Source organism: Hyla sarda, unplaced genomic scaffold (assembly GCF_029499605.1).
Source record: "Hyla sarda isolate aHylSar1 unplaced genomic scaffold, aHylSar1.hap1 scaffold_660, whole genome shotgun sequence".
NCBI lineage: Eukaryota > Metazoa > Chordata > Amphibia > Anura > Hylidae > Hyla > Hyla sarda.
Genome location: NW_026610676.1, coordinates 24004 through 36846, shown reverse-complemented (window position 1 = coordinate 36846; position 12843 = coordinate 24004). Strand labels below are relative to the sequence as shown.

The 12843-nt window shown below is 43.5% G+C and overlaps 3 non-coding genes and 1 pseudogene across 3 annotated transcripts; all 4 read left to right on the top strand.

Moving 5' to 3' along the window:
• Nucleotides 1-1876: 1876 nt before the first annotated feature.
• LOC130342920 (U2 spliceosomal RNA) lies at nt 1877-2036 on the top strand (annotated as a pseudogene).
• A 686-nt stretch (nt 2037-2722) lies between these two features.
• Nucleotides 2723-2907, top strand: LOC130342912 (U2 spliceosomal RNA). The gene has a single exon (XR_008882371.1). It is a non-coding gene; the product is annotated as a U2 spliceosomal RNA (small nuclear RNA).
• Nucleotides 2908-10099: 7192 nt separating this feature from the next.
• Nucleotides 10100-10295, top strand: LOC130342918 (U2 spliceosomal RNA). Its single transcript, XR_008882375.1, has one exon. It is a non-coding gene; the product is annotated as a U2 spliceosomal RNA (small nuclear RNA).
• Nucleotides 10296-12382: 2087 nt separating this feature from the next.
• LOC130342932 (U2 spliceosomal RNA) lies at nt 12383-12573 on the top strand. Its single transcript, XR_008882385.1, has one exon. It is a non-coding gene; the product is annotated as a U2 spliceosomal RNA (small nuclear RNA).
• The last annotated feature ends 270 nt before the right edge of the window (nt 12574-12843 follow it).

Sequence of the window (12843 nt, the reverse complement as noted above, 5' to 3'; positions counted from 1 at the left end):
TCCTTAATTGGATCATTTGAGTAGCCAGCACACCTGTGCAGGTAGGGCATGACATGATAGGCAGCTGCCTTGATAGCGGGTGGGTGCTGAATGTTCCTAATTGACAAAATAAGATTAATGCTTATGAAGAAATATAAAATCTCATCCCTTCCCCAATATCGCGCCACACCCCTACCCCTTAATTCCCTGGTTGAACTTGATGGACATATGTCTTTTTTCGACCGTACTAACTATGTAACTATGTAACATAACATGGGGGGGGGGTCTCCTGGCTGTTCACACAGGTGTGTCATTGCTGTACATTGACCATGCATTGCTTCTGTGGTATTGCAAAGGCAAAGACAAATGCTTCCAGCCATCCATTGCACTAATGGATTGGTCATCAGCTGGCTGTCTATGTCCCGCATCAATATAGACCAAAGTACAGAGGGTTAGGCTATGCTATTGTGCACCTACCTGATGCATCAGAAGGTGCGAGGCCCTTGCTAAATTCTGTGCACAGACTTTGAGATCTATGCTTTAGACTGTATCTAAACCTGCTCCAACATGGACTGACATTCTGGCCTACTTTCAGCCGATGCGACTTGTCTGTCGCTGAACAGTCGCTTTTTATGTATTCAGCACCTATGTATAATGTTGTAAAAATGCTCTAGAAGCTAAAGTCGCAGAAATGTCACACATATTTGGCCTGCAACTTTCTGTGCGACAAATTCAGACAGGAAAAATCAGTATAAATCCTTAGAAAATTATCCCCCAGTGTCTCCATCTGCTGGCGGTATTGAATAAGCATTGCTGCACTGATGGGGTATGCATTAGACGAAAAAAAAGAAGAAAAAGAAGAATAATACGCCCAGAAAAGAGGCGAAAAGGAGAAAAACGTAAAAAAACGTGAAAAAAAAGTAAGAGGAAGAGAAGGGAAAAAAAGGTGGAAATGGGTTTAAAAGTGATTTCGGCGGAGAAATATATATATATATATATATATATATATATATATATATATATATGCGCACACACACACATAGATATAAACGTATTCTCCGTTGAGATATTGCAGCCGCTGCTGTGTCCAGGCCCAGGAGCCTTAGCACTGTGCTGTGATGTCACTCAATACCACTGACATCACTAGGTGTAAACAACATCTCTCCTTTGCTGTGTATGTGACTATGGAGCTGTTTGGTGATGTCGTCTATTATGGCCTTCATAGAAGCAACAGGAGATTGTTGCATCCATCTAGAACCCTCAGAACTACAGTGCTATGATGTCACTCACTTCCACAGGCCTTGCAGAGTGTAAACAACAACAACCCAGCTTTGTTGTGTATGTAACCATAGGGATTTGTGATGTCACCTAGAACCTTCACAGCAGCGACAGCTTTATGAGGAGCATCAGCACTGCTCTGCCTGAGCAGAACCATCACCGCCATAGGTTGTCAAATAACCCGGGTTTAACCCACACAGGTAAGTCCAATGGGGTGCAGGCATGTCCTCTATGCTTACAGCTTCCCGTGGGTGTTGGTTTGATACCGTTTGGGGACAGCCAAGGAGGCATCTGCAGGCAACAAAGGTAGGTGTGTGCTTGTGTGTGTGTTTCCTATGCAGATCCTAAGCCCAGTGTCACATGCAAGTAGGAGGAGTAAGAAGGGTTCCTGGCAAATCCGGGTTATGGATTGCATTTAAAAAGGCCCCGTGGGAGTGCAATGGGCCCCTGTCTTGCTGCTTAGCAATAATGGTATGGGTTTAGGTTCTGCTGTGTGTACTGGTGGTTGACTGCCCCCCAGCCCAGAGTGTGCATGGAAAATTGTCTGGCAGCCTCCCTGACAGCAAGCAGTGATAGTGCCCATGAAGGGGACCTTGTTGGGCCCGCCCCTTTCACGGTTATCGCTTCTCGGCCTTTTGGCTAAGATCAAGTGTAGTATCTGTTCTTATCAGTTTTCATGCTGGTGGGGATGGGTGCTGCATGGAGGATGCAGGTGTACCAGGGCTTTCCGGGGCTGGTTCTGAGGAATCAGCTCGACGGCTGCCCCGATGTGACCTGTTCCCTCCGGGTCTCGCCATGAGGCTGAGAGGGTCTAGAGCCGAGGTACTTTTGTGCCTCGGGTAGTGGTGACCCCGAGGTGCCGAAACTCACTGGGAGAATAGGCTCACTGAGTTGAAGCACGGGCACCATAATCTCTTCACCTTGTGGCACTCACCTCTTGATTCCCGGCCTTCTGGCTAGGATCAGAGAAATTTTTATAGATCCGGCCGGATGTCCGGGCAGTATATCTGCACACATTCACTTATTTATTTATTTTTTGTCTCACTGTGTCACTTTTTGCGTGTTGTGTGTTCACAGGATTTGTCAGGATGCGGTAGCCCTTCTGGGTGTCCCTCCTGGCGGTCTAGGGGAGGTGTGTGTGGCCATTAGGTTCCGCACCTCCCTGCAAACACCCCGGGTACTCCTGCTTCGCAGGGTACCTACCGTAATCGGCTCTGCGGGCAGATACCTTGGCTAACGCCAAGGGGGATGCCGGGAGCATTTGTGGTCTCCTAGTAGCTTCGGCGAAAAGGGACATCGAACCTGGAACCTCGCAGGTACCTTTTGGTCCGGAGGCGAAGGGTAAGGTTTGTTGGGGGGCCTCTCTCCTATCGGAGAAGGGCTTGCGATAGACCGCATCCTTTGTGCACGTTTTTTTTAGTGTAACACGTTTGCACTTTTTCTTGCACTTTGGGTGAATCGAAAGCACGTTCCTCGGCTTTAGATAAAAGAAAAGTATCTGTTCTTATCAGTTTAATATCTGATACGTCCCCTATCTGGGGACCATATATTAAATGGATTTTTGAGAACGGGGGCCGATTTCGAAGCTTGCTTCCGTCGCCCTATGCATTGACCCGATATGGCAGTATCTTCGGGTACAGTGCACCACCCCCTTACAGGGTTAAAAAGAAAGATTCCTACTTTCATTGCTACCTGCTTGCTGGCTAGCCAGCTAGCCAGCCCTGTGGGCCTTGCTGCTGCTGCTGCTGCAGCCAAAAAACAAAAGGTGGTGCTGCTGCTGCTTCTGCTTCTGCTTGTGTCTGGCCGCTGTTGGAGCGTCCAGGCACAGGACTTCTGCTGCTGCTGACTAAATGGCCTCCTTAATTGGATCATTTGAGTAGCCAGCACACCTGTGCAGGTAGGGCATGACATGATAGGCAGCTGCCTTGATAGCGGGTGGGTGCTGAATGTTCCTAATTGACAAAATAAGATTAATGCTTATGAAGAAATATAAAATCTCATCCCTTCCCCAATATCGCGCCACACCCCTACCCCTTAATTCCCTGGTTGAACTTGATGGACATATGTCTTTTTTCGACCGTACTAACTATGTAACTATGTAACATAACATGGGGGGGGGGGTCTCCTGGCTGTTCACACAGGTGTGTCATTGCTGTACATTGACCATGCATTGCTTCTGTGGTATTGCAAAGGCAAAGACAAATGCTTCCAGCCATCCATTGCACTAATGGATTGGTCATCAGCTGGCTGTCTATGTCCCGCATCAATATAGACCAAAGTACAGAGGGTTAGGCTATGCTATTGTGCACCTACCTGATGCATCAGAAGGTGCGAGGCCCTTGCTAAATTCTGTGCACAGACTTTGAGATCTATGCTTTAGACTGTATCTAAACCTGCTCCAACATGGACTGACATTCTGGCCTACTTTCAGCCGATGCGACTTGTCTGTCGCTGAACAGTCGCTTTTTATGTATTCAGCACCTATGTATAATGTTGTAAAAATGCTCTAGAAGCTAAAGTCGCAGAAATGTCACACATATTTGGCCTGCAACTTTCTGTGCGACAAATTCAGACAGGAAAAATCAGTATAAATCCTTAGAAAATTATCCCCCAGTGTCTCCATCTGCTGGCGGTATTGAATAAGCATTGCTGCACTGATGGGGTATGCATTAGACGAAAAAAAAGAAGAAAAAGAAGAATAATACGCCCAGAAAAGAGGCGAAAAGGAGAAAAACGTAAAAAAACGTGAAAAAAAAGTAAGAGGAAGAGAAGGGAAAAAAAGGTGGAAATGGGTTTAAAAGTGATTTCGGCGGAGAAATATATATATATATATATATATATATATATATATATATATATATACGCGCACACACACACATATATATAAACGTATTCTCCGTTGAGATATTGCAGCCGCTGCTGTGTCCAGGCCCAGGAGCCTTAGCACTGTGCTGTGATGTCACTCAATACCACTGACATCACTAGGTGTAAACAACATCTCTCCTTTGCTGTGTATGTGACTATGGAGCTGTTTGGTGATGTCGTCTATTATGGCCTTCATAGAAGCAACAGGAGATTGTTGCATCCATCTAGAACCCTCAGAACTACAGTGCTATGATGTCACTCACTTCCACAGGCCTTGCAGAGTGTAAACAACAACAACCCAGCTTTGTTGTGTATGTAACCATAGGGATTTGTGATGTCACCTAGAACCTTCACAGCAGCGACAGCTTTATGAGGAGCATCAGCACTGCTCTGCCTGAGCAGAACCATCACCGCCATAGGTTGTCAAATAACCCGGGTTTAACCCACACAGGTAAGTCCAATGGGGTGCAGGCATGTCCTCTATGCTTACAGCTTCCCGTGGGTGTTGGTTTGATACCGTTTGGGGACAGCCAAGGAGGCATCTGCAGGCAACAAAGGTAGGTGTGTGCTTGTGTGTGTGTTTCCTATGCAGATCCTAAGCCCAGTGTCACATGCAAGTAGGAGGAGTAAGAAGGGTTCCTGGCAAATCCGGGTTATGGATCGCATTTAAAAAGGCCCCGTGGGAGTGCAATGGGCCCCTGTCTTGCTGCTTAGCAATAATGGTATGGGTTTAGGTTCTGCTGTGTGTACTGGTGGTTGACTGCCCCCCAGCCCAGAGTGTGCATGGAAAATTGTCTGGCAGCCTCCCTGACAGCAAGCAGTGATAGTGCCCATGAAGGGGACCTTGTTGGGCCCGCCCCTTTCACGGTTATCGCTTCTCGGCCTTTTGGCTTCGATCCCGTGCGGTTTACCGGGCGGGTTAGGAGTTGAAGGGGGTGGTGATCGGGGTCCTCTTTGCGGGGGGCCCTGGGTTATTTCGGAGTTGCGATAGTGGGTTTCATCGCCTGCAAAAATGAGTGGAGGAGAGAGGATTCGCGGAATAGAAGACACGGTCAGGATTTTCGTCCCAACGGAACATCGGGGAACGGTTGGCCTGGACCAGATTGTGCTGGAGATTCTACGCAGGCTCCAGTACCTAAAGGTAACAGATGTATTTGCAATGCAAGATTTCCCTAGACAGGGTATTTATGATGTTACATTTGTTAATTCCGAGATTTGTCAGAGGGTCTACAAGGACCTGGAAGGAATGAAGAGAAAGAATGAGCCGGATATTATGAGGAAAGTTAAAGTAGAGCCTTTGTTTCTGAGTACAGAGAAAGTGGTCATCGTACATATGTACAATCCCAAAGTTACAGACTCAATGGTAACAAATTTTCTTTATCGTTATTGTGAAGAAGTGAAGTTTTTTGGAAAACTAAAGAACAGACATGGTTTTTTTAACTGTAAAAGGAAATATGTTGTGAAGTTCAAGAAGGATGAGTCTATGGAGGAGGGAATTAAGAGTATTCCTCAAGTTTTTTCCATTGGAGGAGAGCGTGGTTTTTGTTTTTATGAGGGGCAGCTTCAGTTTTGCCGCAAATGTCAAGCATATGGCCACGTGCAGGACGCATGTCCTGTGAAGGGTGTTGTTTGTAGGAACTGTGGCAAGACTGGGCATGAAACAAGTTTTTGCGTTGAGGAAAAGACTTGTGATATTTGTGGGAGTAATTCCCATTTGGCAAGAGGATGTCACTTATGGTACAAGAGAAGGAGTTATGCTGATGCGGCTGGAAGTAAAGGTGGACAGAGCAATGAACAGGGAATGGGAAGGAGGTCTTTTTCAGAAGCCACAGGTGTGGATGGAGGTGTGGATGGAGGTGAAAAATCTAATGTGGAGGGGGAATGTGAAGTCGGGAGGAGCGCAGGTGGTACGATTGTTAAAAATGTTGTTGCTCAGGTGGATGTGATTAAAGAGGCTTTTGTGGAGACAAGTGTGGTGGTTGAACAGGAGTATAAGAAAGTGGTCTCCACAAGTGAAGTAACATGTGCAAAGGGGGTGGAGGTCAAGAAGATTGAAACTGTGTATGGAGATGTGTTTCCTTGTGGAAGCATGAGTGGTGATGTGGAATGTCCAGACCCTGTTGTGGGGGAGGAGGAGGGAATGGAATTCCAAGAAAATGTGCAGTCACCTGAGAAGTCCCTTACACCTGCTCAGAGATTTGTCAGCAGTGATGAGGAGGATGAGGTGGGGGTGGAAAGTAAAAGAAGTAAAAAAGGAAGTTGGACTGGGGATCAAGAGGACCCAGTGGTTGGAAGAGGAGTTGAAATGGACAGGGACTCTGATCCAGGGTCGCCTGATTGTTATGAAAATGTTTTAAGGAAAGTTGAGAGTCAGAGCAGTAATTTTTAACTATGATGGATATTAAAGTTTTGATTTTATTCATTTTAGTTATTATGACTCTTATCTTAACAACCCTTAATGTCAGGAGTATTGGATCAGAAGTAAGAAGAGCTGCTATTTTTGAGGTGTTGGAGAATGTGAGAGCTGATATAATATGTTTACAGGAGTGTGCAATTAAATCTGCACCTTATGCTGATGAGTGGAGGATGGGACAATCTTTTTGGTCAACTAGTACGGATAACAAGAATGAAGGAGTTGGTTTTTTAATCAAAAATAACAATATCAAAGTTTTAAATTGCCAGATTTTAATACCAGGCCGTTGCATGGTTTTAAACTTTGAGTTTTTAGACCAGAGGATTAGAGTTTTTAACGTATATGCCCCAGCAGAGAAGAAAGAGCGGTTGGTTTTTTTAGAGTCTTTGAAGTTTTTTATCCCTGGTCGGGAAAGTACTATAGTGGCTGGTGATTTTAACTGTATCCGTACTGTTAATGACCGTGAGAGTGCTGCTGAAGTCCGAACTGACATTACCTCTAATGCTTTAAATCAATTAGTACAAGACTTACACTATATAGATGCTGGACTGATGATTGACACTGATGATAGATATACATATGTATCGGATAGTGGTCACTGTAAATCCCGAATAGATTATATTTTTGTGTCTGAAGGGATGAAGGTGGCCCGGTGTAATCAGATGATGTCGATTTTCTCAGATCATAAAATTTTATCTGCTGAAATAAGCATCTCAGAGTCCATTGCCTTTGGTAGGGGACTCTGGAAGTTGAATGTGAGTTTACTTGAAGAAGAGGAGGTAATGGCAGGTTTTAAAAATATATTTTTATCCTGTGCTGCTAAACAAGACTGTTTTAAAAATATTTTAGACTGGTGGGATTGGGCTAAAGTGAACTTTGCTGGTTATTTTAAGTCTGTTTGCATTAAGAGAGCACAGGAGAAGAGGCGGAGAGATGAGACTTTAGTTTCACAGTTGGAGACTCTCTTTAAGTTTAAGAACGCTGGTCTAGAGGTGGATGCTGAAATTTGTGAAATTAAGGAAGAGATGAAGACAAGGTTGAAGGAAAGAGGAAGGAATATTGTTTACAGGGCTAAGGTGCAACATTTGGAGGAGAATGAACAATGTAGTCGATATTTTTTTAAAAAGTGTTTTAAGCCAAAGGGGGTCTTTAAGTCGGTTTTAACCTCAAGTGGTGAGGTGGTTGGTAGGGAGATGGAGGAGGAGGTTTGTAAATTTTATGAAACACTTTTTAGTAATGAAAGTAAAGCTGCTATTAATGAAATGGAAGACTACTGTAACATTTTAGAGGATCAAATTCCAGATGAGGAGAAAGTTTTTTTGGTGGAAGATGTTAGTGAAAATGAAATTAGAATGGCGCTGAATGGAATGGCAAAAGGTAAAACCCCTGGTAGTGACGGCCTTCCAGCTGAGTTTTATGTTGTATTTTGGCCTCTTTTAAAAGATGTTTTTACTCGGGTTGTGCAATATGTTTTTAAGTTTGGGATTTTAGCTGATTCAATGAAGAAGGGAATTATCACACTAATACATAAGAAAGGTGACGAACGTGATATAAAAAATTGGAGACCAATTTCATTGTTAAACAGTGACTATAAAATTATTGCTAAAATTGTTGCAAACAGGCTTAGGAATATTATTGGCCATATGGTAGATAATTACCAAGTATGTGCTGTACCCGGGAGAAGAATTACTGATAATTTATTGATTTTAAGGGATGTTATTTATTATTGTAATTTTAATAAGGTGCCTCTTTTTGTCGAGTCAGTGGATTTCGAGAAGGCCTATGATAAAGTCGCACACAAATTTATGTTTATGGCCCTAAAACATATGGGGATCCCAATGAAGTTATTACATGTTATTAAAGGGTTATATAATGGTGTTACTGGACAAGTTTTAATGAATGGCCATGTTGGTCCTGCTTTTAAGATTTTATCAGGGGTTCGGCAGGGTTGCCCACTCTCCCCAATCCTTTTCATCTGTGTAATAGAGGCCTTGTTAAAGAATGTTCAGAAAGACAAATGTGTTAAAGGAGTTTTTATACCTGGCAGTGGTGGGAGTGATCTTAAGGTTTTAAGCTACATGGATGATGTTGTGTTTACATGTACTTCAAAAGCAGATTTGAATAGAGTGAATTTGCATATTCAAATTTTTTGCTGTGTGGCCGGAATGTGTGTAAACTGGGGCAAATGTCATTTGGTGAATTTTGGGAAATGCGAAGATGTGTTGGTGGATGGAGTAGAGATAAAGGAGAATGTGGAAGTTTTAGGGGTCATTTTTGAAAAGAATCTTAAAGGGACAGAGACTTACAACAAGCTGGACAGTAAAATTGAAAAGAAATTGAATTTTTGGAAATTGAGGAGTTTATCCCTTAAAGGGAAAGTACTTGTTATTAAGACTGTGATTTTACCTTTACTTTTATATACTGCGATGGTTTTTCCACCTGGTAAGCTTTGGATGAGGAAGACAACAAGAAGACTTTTTGTTTTCTTTTGGGGATCCAAAATGGAAAAAATGAAAAGAGAGAAGGTAATGAGTACTGTAAAGAATGGTGGATATGACTTTCCAAATATTGATTTGTTTTTAAAGTTACACTATTTTCTTTTAATTTTCAAGACGATCCAGTGCAATAGTAAAACAGCTGATATGTGTAAATATTTAGCAGGATGGTTGTTTTCTAAGTGGGGCTGGTGTGAGAGGGATCTGAGGAAACCAATGGCGCTGATTATACCTACCTTTTATGTGGTTCTTCGGTCTTTCAATGATCACTTTAATTTGAGCTCCTTGGGGAAACCTGAAAAGAAGAAAATAGAATATGAGTTGAGAAAGAGTGAAAAATTTAATGAAGTACCATTCTGTAATATTGCACAGTCAGTTAAGATTTGGAGCCTTTTTAATTCCTTTGGTTTATCAAATAGACAAAAAGATGTGGTATGGATGTCTTACCATGGTTGCCTCCCAACTCGAGTGTTTTTAAGAGGAAGAGGAATAAGAGTGAGTGAACAGTGTCCAAGAGAGGGTTGTGGAGGTAAAGAAGATATTGTACATTTGTGGTGGGACTGTTTTTATGCCAAGGAAGTTTTTAGGCTTTTAACAAGATTTTTTATTGCACTTATGGGTTTTAATGATTTTACTTTTGAGAAAATTTTTATCGGTCAGGACTTTAACATGAAGAATGATGCACGTGTTACTTGGATAATTTTTTCTGTTTTTAAAGAAGTTTTATGGGACTCCAGGAATTTGCTTGTTTTTAAAAATGTTTCCATTTCTCCAAGTGAATGTAGGAGGTTGTTGCTCGGAAGACTTTTTATTGCATATTTATTAGATAAGAAGAGAATGGGAGAAGACAATGCTGAAAAGATCTGGAAATATACCCAATGGTGGAAACTGTAAGTCTGACCAGTTTATGTTTTGTTTTTTAAATGTTTTTGTTTTCCTTCAGCTTTCACCTTTTGGTTTTAAGTTCTTGACCCTCGGTTCCCTTTTTTTTTGTCTTTCCGCATGATGTTTTTTCAGACATTGTTTTAAGTGACGAGTCCTGGTAGGAGACCTGATGATCGTTCAAACAATAGTCTGTAACTGAGGAAAAAAAAAAAAAAAAAAAAAAAAAATCTGTTCTTATCAGTTTAATATCTGATACGTCCCCTATCTGGGGACCATATATTAAATGGATTTTTGAGAACGGGGGCCGATTTCGAAGCTTGCTTCCGTCGCCCTATGCATTGACCCGATATGGCAGTATCTTCGGGTACAGTGCACCACCCCCTTACAGGGTTAAAAAGAAAGATTCCTACTTTCATTGCTACCTGCTTGCTGGCTAGCCAGCTAGCCAGCCCTGTGGGCCTTGCTGCTGCTGCTGCTGCAGCCAAAAAACAAAAGGTGGTGCTGCTGCTGCTTCTGCTTCTGCTTGTGTCTGGCCGCTGTTGGAGCGTCCAGGCACAGGACTTCTGCTGCTGCTGACTAAATGGCCTCCTTAATTGGATCATTTGAGTAGCCAGCACACCTGTGCAGGTAGGGCATGACATGATAGGCAGCTGCCTTGATAGCGGGTGGGTGCTGAATGTTCCTAATTGACAAAATAAGATTAATGCTTATGAAGAAATATAAAATCTCATCCCTTCCCCAATATCGCGCCACACCCCTACCCCTTAATTCCCTGGTTGAACTTGATGGACATATGTCTTTTTTCGACCGTACTAACTATGTAACTATGTAACATAACATGGGGGGGGGGGTCTCCTGGCTGTTCACACAGGTGTGTCATTGCTGTACATTGACCATGCATTGCTTCTGTGGTATTGCAAAGGCAAAGACAAATGCTTCCAGCCATCCATTGCACTAATGGATTGGTCATCAGCTGGCTGTCTATGTCCCGCATCAATATAGACCAAAGTACAGAGGGTTAGGCTATGCTATTGTGCACCTACCTGATGCATCAGAAGGTGCGAGGCCCTTGCTAAATTCTGTGCACAGACTTTGAGATCTATGCTTTAGACTGTATCTAAACCTGCTCCAACATGAACTGACATTCTGGCCTACTTTCAGCCGATGCGACTTGTCTGTCGCTGAACAGTCGCTTTTTATGTATTCAGCACCTATGTATAATGTTGTAAAAATGCTCTAGAAGCTAAAGTCGCAGAAATGTCACACATATTTGGCCTGCAACTTTCTGTGCGACAAATTCAGACAGGAAAAATCAGTATAAATCCTTAGAAAATTATCCCCCAGTGTCTCCATCTGCTGGCGGTATTGAATAAGCATTGCTGCACTGATGGGGTATGCATTAGACGAAAAAAAAGAAGAAAAAGAAGAATAATACGCCCAGAAAAGAGGCGAAAAGGAGAAAAACGTAAAAAAACGTGAAAAAAAAGTAAGAGGAAGAGAAGGGAAAAAAAGGTGGAAATGGGTTTAAAAGTGATTTCGGCGGAGAAATATATATATATATATATATATATATATATATATATATATATATATACGCGCACACACACACATATATATAAACGTATTCTCCGTTGAGATATTGCAGCCGCTGCTGTGTCCAGGCCCAGGAGCCTTAGCACTGTGCTGTGATGTCACTCAATACCACTGACATCACTAGGTGTAAACAACATCTCTCCTTTGCTGTGTATGTGACTATGGAGCTGTTTGGTGATGTCGTCTATTATGGCCTTCATAGAAGCAACAGGAGATTGTTGCATCCATCTAGAACCCTCAGAACTACAGTGCTATGATGTCACTCACTTCCACAGGCCTTGCAGAGTGTAAACAACAACAACCCAGCTTTGTTGTGTATGTAACCATAGGGATTTGTGATGTCACCTAGAACCTTCACAGCAGCGACAGCTTTATGAGGAGCATCAGCACTGCTCTGCCTGAGCAGAACCATCACCGCCATAGGTTGTCAAATAACCCGGGTTTAACCCACACAGGTAAGTCCAATGGGGTGCAGGCATGTCCTCTATGCTTACAGCTTCCCGTGGGTGTTGGTTTGATACCGTTTGGGGACAGCCAAGGAGGCATCTGCAGGCAACAAAGGTAGGTGTGTGCTTGTGTGTGTGTTTCCTATGCAGATCCTAAGCCCAGTGTCACATGCAAGTAGGAGGAGTAAGAAGGGTTCCTGGCAAATCCGGGTTATGGATTGCATTTAAAAAGGCCCCGTGGGAGTGCAATGGGCCCCTGTCTTGCTGCTTAGCAATAATGGTATGGGTTTAGGTTCTGCTGTGTGTACTGGTGGTTGACTGCCCCCCAGCCCAGAGTGTGCATGGAAAATTGTCTGGCAGCCTCCCTGACAGCAAGCAGTGATAGTGCCCATGAAGGGGACCTTGTTGGGCCCGCCCCTTTCACGGTTATCGCTTCTCGGCCTTTTGGCTAAGATCAAGTGTAGTATCTGTTCTTATCAGTTTAATATCTGATACGTCCCCTATCTGGGGACCATATATTAAATGGATTTTTGAGAACGGGGGCCGATTTCGAAGCTTGCTTCCGTCGCCCTATGCATTGACCCGATATGGCAGTATCTTCGGGTACAGTGCACCACCCCCTTACAGGGTTAAAAAGAAAGATTCCTACTTTCATTGCTACCTGCTTGCTGGCTAGCCAGCTAGCCAGCCCTGTGGGCCTTGCTGCTGCTGCTGCTGCAGCCAAAAAACAAAAGGTGGTGCTGCTGCTGCTTCTGCTTCTGCTTGTGTCTGGCCGCTGTTGGAGCGTCCAGGCACAGGACTTCTGCTGCTGCTGACTAAATGGCCTCCTTAATTGGATCATTTGAGTAGCCAGCACACCTGTGCAGGTAGGGCATGACATGATAGGCAG